Genomic DNA, 7,663 nt, shown 5'->3' with positions numbered 1-7,663 from the left:
ACCAAGATGTATATGGATTGTTTAGTTACTATAGCAATTAATCTGCTAATTTTTAATGGCTGTTTCAGAATGATGGTCTGTCAGAAAATGAGCACCAGCTGTCTGTGGCAGGAAAGATAAAGAAGCACTTTAACACTGGACCCAAGCCCAGCAACAACACTCCAGGAATGTCTGTAATGACGGTAAGCCCACACACAGATCCAGCTCACATGCCTAAAGTTAACTGTCAATCATCAGAGGCTAAGTCATTAATAATAGGTGATAATAGTAGCATTTACTTTAGTTTTGATTATAAGATATCAAAACCTTCAGGGTTCACTGGAGGTCCCATATATGTGTGAGGACATACAGTATGGGTCTAGGTTAAAAACCCTTGCTTTAAATCACCAGCTAAGGGTCAGTATAGCATACTAACTATCAATGGAGGGAGAGTAAGACTCAACTTTTGCTGTTGTTTTGGTAGGATAAAGCTTAAAAACCATCAGTTTCCCTCAAAGATACAACTGAATCTGAATATATCATGGCGCTAGTGGTCGAGGAACAGATACTAGAACACTCTGTGGAAACAAACCCTGTTAACTTAGAAATAATTTTACATTTTTTGCCACTTCACTAACATTCTGTGAGTACAGCAGCTCCTCAGTCAGAGCTGTGATTTGAGTGTTTCTATAACGTTAATCTGAGCGTTGTTCAATGAGCTGCACTGATTTCTCTTCGTTCAGCTCGACCATGACTTTTCCATCCAGAGATCAGGGTCGCTGGATTTCTATCAGAATCCGGGCATGTTTTGGATAAGGTAATGCCATGTGTCCACTTCAGCATGCCAGACACTCCCTGTTTAGCATGTCTTGTTGAATCCTCAATAAGAGACTGTGCCCTGCCAGTGCCATTTTTGCTTGAACCCTGCGCATGTAATCATCCAAAGATGGCTTCTGTGACGTTACTCTACATCTACAGTCATTACCTCTGTGTATGAATGGTCTCAGTGCAGGTGGATAGAATGTTTATGATTTGCTTAAACATCACAGCAATCAATGTGGATTGTCTCCATTTACCCTTTGTTACATGTTTGTGTCATATGCCGTGGGATGTCACTGTTTGTCCTGCTTCCCAACAGCTTCTCATGATCTGCAATCTTTCACAAAGAGTAACCAGCCCTGCTTTTGTCCCCAGTGTTGTTTATTTTTATATTGTCTGAGCTTTTTGTCCTAAAATTTGAATGTGCAGTATTCATACAATATAAATGTACGGTGTTGGTGGTTCTCAACTGGTGTGTCACTACCCCAAATTGGGTCTCAGGTCTCTTCTGATTTACATTACTAAATGTAAACAATAAGACGCAACTTAATGGTTGTGCAATAAATGGGCCAGTAGGCAATAAATAGAAGAAAACACTTCCTATATCTTATTTGACATCAAAGCATGGTTGTCCGATCAAACTTTACATTATACTGGTGAAAAATAATTTGTCAATTGGTGATATAACTAGTAATAATACAATATTTGGCCCTGTTTTCCTATTCAGCATGTGTCATGTTATTAATTTAGCATATTGCAGTTCATGGTAATATGGATTAATTTCAATGTTTGACATTAAAGACTTTTTTTGTTTTGTTACTTTTGTACGATAAAGAATGTTGGTATTGTGTTGGGTTACCAATTGATGTCCAATGTAAAATCTAGGTCCCAATGCAAAACTAGCTGAGAACCACTGGGATTGTTTTTTTATAGTACTTAGATTGCACATGTGCACATGTATTGTAATGCTATACTATTGTAACTAAAACTAAAGTTCCCTCCTTCCTCCCTGCAGACCACCACTCTTGATAAGGAGAGGCAGGTTCTCCGACGAGGATGCCACCAGAATGTGAGTGCAGCTCCCTGGACTACCCAGCCAACCTGTAGCCTCCACATCCCAGCCTTTACACCCCATCTGTGCCCTGATCTGCCACCCACTGGGCTTCCCACTCCAGCCCTTACCCCCGATCCATGCCCCTCCACCACTACCACCACGCCCGAGTCTGAAGACTTTTCTGCCTGCTCCACGGAGACTGTTCAGCTCCCTCTACTCTCCTTTTTAGAAAGGAAAGGGGGCAAGTGCATTAAATAAGGAGAAGGTTTATGATGATTTGGAATGTGGCGGAGTGGACTGATAAACTGAACCATTTTGTAATGGGATCACAAAAAGGTGCAGGGAAATGATGACCGTATGTCAATAAGGGGGTTCTTATTTATGGTCATTAGAACTTTTTCATTTATTTAGACATGGTGGATACATTTGAATTTTTTTCTTCATGTGAAATATTTTCTGTTTCTGTTGAAGCACTTTAGAAATGTACTGTTTTCTGGGTCCATAACTCTGCTGTACAAAGGCAAACTGCTGTAGCGACACCAACACAGAAACCGAATAATGCAAATGAAAAATGGTTTCACAGTTGTTAGATTGTTCACTCTAACCCTAACCCTAAAATAACCACAACTAAGCCTAACCCTAATGTTCTCTTTAGATCTGAGCCTAATATGTCACAGGACAGATTCTGTTAAAATATACTTTGATGCTGATAAAGCACCATATACATTTTTCTGGGTCCAGTATTCTGCCATACAATGGCAAAACGCAGTAACTACAGCAATACATAAACTGTTGTTTTATTAACCCTAATTATTCTACCTCACCTTCTTAATTCCCAAGCCAAGTCCACACCTAAATAGCATGAGGAAATGGGAAGGACATCAGTTACACCAGAGACCATGGTTTGGGGTTTGATATTTTAAAGCTGTTTTAGGTGAAATGGTTAGGAATGATCATGTTAAATGAAGATTGTATATATATATATATATATATATATATATATATATATATATATATTTTTTTTTATGATTTTTTTTGCCTTCATCCAACCTAACTCTAACCCTACCCCTAATCTAATGCTAACTCTAACATTTTCTCTGACTCTGAGCCAAACTTGTCTGTCACAGGACATATTATAGGATAAAAGACCCATGTTTGGTTATAACTTGATTTTGACAAAATGTGTAGTTAATGCATTTTGCCTTTGCACTGCAGGATTGTTTTTAGGTTCCAGAAGGACACTGTAAGGACGCTTAACTAGTAAATAGCTAAGTCAGCCCTGGTTATTGGTATCCTGTATCCCTGACTAGTGTTCCCAAAACTTTTCTAAGCAGACTGAAAACACTTGACCCAGCATACTGATACCTCTTCAGAGATAAACTTATATCTGGAATATCTTCCCTTTGTGGTCACAGTACTGGACACAGAACTCGTTCATACATGAGATGGGGACCTTTTTTGTAATCAGTGTAAATAATATTATTTCAATTATTTTGATATTGACAATATATTTATTTATCTTAACTAGACAATGTAACAGTCACATTTAACCATTCTATTGTTTTTATGTATGTGGAGCATAAGCACAAATGCATTGTGGGAAAGACATAAGCAACATTCCTTAATACAGGGTCAGCACTTGGAATACAAATGCCAACTTGAATTTCACAGTGAACAGTTCAGGATGATTTATTCCATTTCATTATTAAAGGTCAGTTCAGTTCAAATGTTGGAGATGTGGTATTAGTTGCAGGAAGCCAAGAGTTGGTTTGAGTGTCTTCAGTAAAGTGCAGTTAAAGGTGTACTAGTACCTCATAGCCCTGCTTACTGTGTCATTGTATTCTCTCATTAGTGCATGGAATACAGAGTGTCTCTCAACACATTATAATTTGAGAAATTGTCTTATTAAAAAAAACATATATATATATATATATATATATTACAACCTGCATTTTTGTGGTAATCCTTGACCAGTTTACCTAAGCAATCTATTACTTTTAATTCCCTTTTTACATTTCTCCTGGTCCAGAATCTCTTGTGATCATCTGCCAACATCACTCTCCACTAGGGGTAGTGGATTACACATTCTCCAGTTGGGATTTAATTCAGGGCAGACTTTAGCCATGTTTATTCCAAGTATAACAAATAGAGCGGTCAATCGTTTAAAATTTTCGAATGAATTTCATAAAATGCAATAACATTTTTAGAATTAATAGATTTATAAAGGCTTTTCTAAGTATGTGTTAAAGTACACATGCCTCAGATGCTTCTGGAGAGTCTCACTTAAGTTGGGTTGTCATAATAAACAGTGTTTTTAAGTCACTGTGTCAAGTTAAACATAGTTTGAAAAATACGTCTCGAGACACCTGCATTCAGAACTGCGCTCCATCCAGCAGTATTTCAATGCAAGAAAGCGTCCTCATCTAGTGGTGTCACGAGTTTGGTTTGACCTCTGTACAGCTGTATGTTGCCTGCATAGCTGGAGTTTCACATACTGCCCCCTGCTGAATACAGGTTGTACATCTAGCTTGAAATGGTAGAACACAGCAAATATTTTTGCTTACCCATTTGTTCCAGCAGCAAAAGAAAATCCACTATTGCATTTCCTCATCTTTTCACAAGATGAAAAATTCGAGAGCAGTGAATTATGGCAGTCAGAAGAGAGAAAGTTGCCAAATTTAAGGTCAATCCCTCACCTCAGCAGCTCTATTAGAAACTGTGCTGTGTAAACTTTTCCCCAGGGTAATCTAACAAAGCAGTTTTTTACATTTACACATATATATATATATATATATATATATATATATATATATATATATATATATATATATATATACATATATATACACACACACAGACACACACACACAGAGAGAGAGAGAGACAGAAGTTCTTTATGTTTGGTGTAGCAAATTGCTAAAAATTACAAAAAATGAATATAATTATTAATATTGATTAATTAAATAGCACAATAAGACAACTGGAGCAACTAGTCAGAAATGAGTAAGTAATCCTCTAAGAAGAATAATAACCATCAATATATTACCCTTTTTTAAACCAACATCTGTGATCTGCCATGCTAACAGTGACTAAATACTTCCACTCAAATTGAACGAACTCATGAGGTTGACAACCTCTATTCATGACACTGTGAAGAATGAAGAGTACCTCAAAAAGATGTTTTGGTTTATTTTATTGTAAATACGACAAAAAGGAAACAATTTTATTTTACAGTTATTGATCTATATATTGGCATGAATTCATATTTAAACATTTTTGAGAGACACCTGTGAGATAGTCTGGCTTGTTCAAGTTTCAGCAAATGCATGAGACAGTAGGTGGGGACTGAATTTAAAAATTACATTTGAATCAAAATAAATCCTCCTTTATTTACTTCCTGCCAATACACTATGCCTCTCCTCTCCACAAACAAAATGAAAATAAAAATAAATTAAAATAATTATATGCAATTATCATGATCAGACACACCGTGCATAAGAAACTGAACAAAAGATTTTTTAAGCAAATGTACAAATCATATCAAATATACAGTACTGACCACTCACAAAGAAAAGAAGAGATATACAGTAGAGCAGTGGGGATTTCTTTAAGACTGCAAGGGAAGCTCAGCTTCCCTATAATGTCAAAAAAATAATGGTCAAATATGTACTATTGTGTAAACAATTTATTGACTAAAAATGCGTTAGAACACGCTCATCTCAAGACGAAGTTCGTTTCAGAATCAGCTACATTACATATAGCAGGTCGGTTGACTCGATTTACTTCTCATACATTCCTCAGAAGGCCAGTGCATTTCCCTGTTGAAGCCGAAGGCCCATTGACTTCAATGGGGCTGCTCTGAACAGTTTTTTTCAGTGTTCAAAATAGACGGTCATTGGATAAATGCTGCGATTATGTCCCGCCCACGGACGCCAGCGCCTCTGGGGGTGAATGAGGAGTGGGCTGGCCCGACTCCGGCTTCGCGTGATGATTGGAGGATCTGTCTAAAGACTGCATCTCCTTTTGATTGACAGCTAATCTGTACTATAAGAAGTCACTGAAGCTATTTCACAGCCAGTCCCATCGCAGATTTCTCAAGTGTAGTCGAAAGACAAACTGCTGCAACCTATTTCTTTATATTTGTTTGGCTGAAATTGCTTGTCAATTTGCATAATACATTTCACACAATTATACACCACATTCCTTGTTTCAGTTTTACCAAGTTTAATATATTTTGTTTTAGAGCCGCTCGCTCGCTCGCTCGCTTGTTCGCTCGCTCGCTCGTTCATTCATTCATACAGTAGGCTAGGCTAGCGTCAGACGGGTGAAACTGCGCGACGATGGCAGACGGTGCTAATATTGTCGACCTGATTTTGGCGAAGCCATTTGAAAGTCTTCCTTACGAGGAAAAAATTAGAATTAAACAGCAGGGCAGATCAACACCTAAGATTGATTTAGTGCAAAAAATAGGGTAAATAAGTTTATAATGTAGGCCTAAAATGAGCTTCCCTCTTTGAAAGACCAGCAGCCGCCACTGCAGTAGAGGTAGCCTATATGTAGAACTTTTATTATATTACAAGTGCATGAAAATACAAATGAACCTGTTTTATTATTGTATCACACTATATTGTCCTCCAGTTAAAGCTGACATTTCAATCATTTAATGCCTCTCCCCCACATTTAAATAGGCTGAGGCAATACCCAGAGTAGAATTTCAATATATCAGCTTGTAATAACAAAAAAAAAAGCTTTATTACTGTGCTTAATCAACAACAAACTCCTTTCTGAACACCGCTCTCTGGTCTTGTAAAATGAGTTGTAATGAACAATGAACATGCAATGTACTATAGTGCACACAGTCAAGCACTAAACCAGGGCCATATTGCTTTTCAGAAATACAAGCGCTGTGACCATTTTATGTGTTAAGCGTGCACGATGTGGTCTCACGATGAGGCCACCTTTGCTAAAGACACTCTCTACTGGTGCAGAGGATGCTGATATAGACAGCACTTTTACAACCAGAGAGTAGAGCTGTCGGAATCTCTCCCTGTTTGTCGACCAAAATTCAAGTGCTGTATTTTCTTGCAATGGGAGTGTATCTGTTGTCCATTACTTTCAAGAAATGCCTGAAATGCTGATTTTCAACAATTGACAGAGGTAAAGTGCAGCCAATGAGCAGATCCTTAATGATGGCATTATGAATTTCTTGTTGTCTTGGAGAACTTGCATCATAAAGTTGCACTGCTTGTTTGGTCAATTCTGGTCTTGCAAATCCTGCTATGCTGGGCTGTGCTGCATCTGCTGGTTGCTGCTGTCTTTGGTACTCTCTTATTCTGGGACAAAAAAAATCTGAGCAATTCTTGGTAATTCAAAAACAGTTTTGATTCAAATTTCAACCACAAAATTCAAAGTTTTGTTTAAGCTACTTAACTAGTTATTTCAATTCAGATCACATTAAGTAATTGAATGAAAATAACACTGCATTAAGAGCAAATTATTTTAAATTTAAAAGGACTATATTTACAGTCCCTGCATTTCTGTGGTGATATGTTAATTTCCTTATTCCTTACTAAAATGTACAAAAAACACGTCTCAATCAGCAGGGTTTATGTTATTTCCCACATTAAGAATTAAATTACATTTAACATTTTGTAAAATTAAAGACCGGAATCTCCACATGCTAATGTTTAGGCGTAGGCGATACTAAATCTTATTTCACGAAAATGATATGTTTTATAAGTAGGTCTGCATTCAAGTAAGAACAAATACTACAGAAATTAAATAGGCTAAAGCAATTAAATGTAAAACAGA

At 37.1% G+C, this 7,663-nt stretch overlaps 1 long non-coding RNA gene across 1 annotated transcript; it reads left to right on the top strand.

Moving 5' to 3' along the window:
- Positions 1-68: 68 nt before the first annotated feature.
- On the top strand, positions 69-2,034 carry LOC127641954 (uncharacterized). The gene is made up of 3 exons (XR_007970243.1): positions 69-182; positions 723-796; positions 1,814-2,034. It is a non-coding gene; the product is annotated as an uncharacterized LOC127641954 (long non-coding RNA).
- The last annotated feature ends 5,629 nt before the right edge of the window (positions 2,035-7,663 follow it).

Source organism: Xyrauchen texanus, unplaced genomic scaffold (genome assembly GCF_025860055.1).
Source record: "Xyrauchen texanus isolate HMW12.3.18 unplaced genomic scaffold, RBS_HiC_50CHRs HiC_scaffold_246, whole genome shotgun sequence".
NCBI classification, from domain to species: domain Eukaryota; kingdom Metazoa; phylum Chordata; class Actinopteri; order Cypriniformes; family Catostomidae; genus Xyrauchen; species Xyrauchen texanus.
This window is presented reverse-complemented; position numbering and strand designations above follow the sequence as displayed.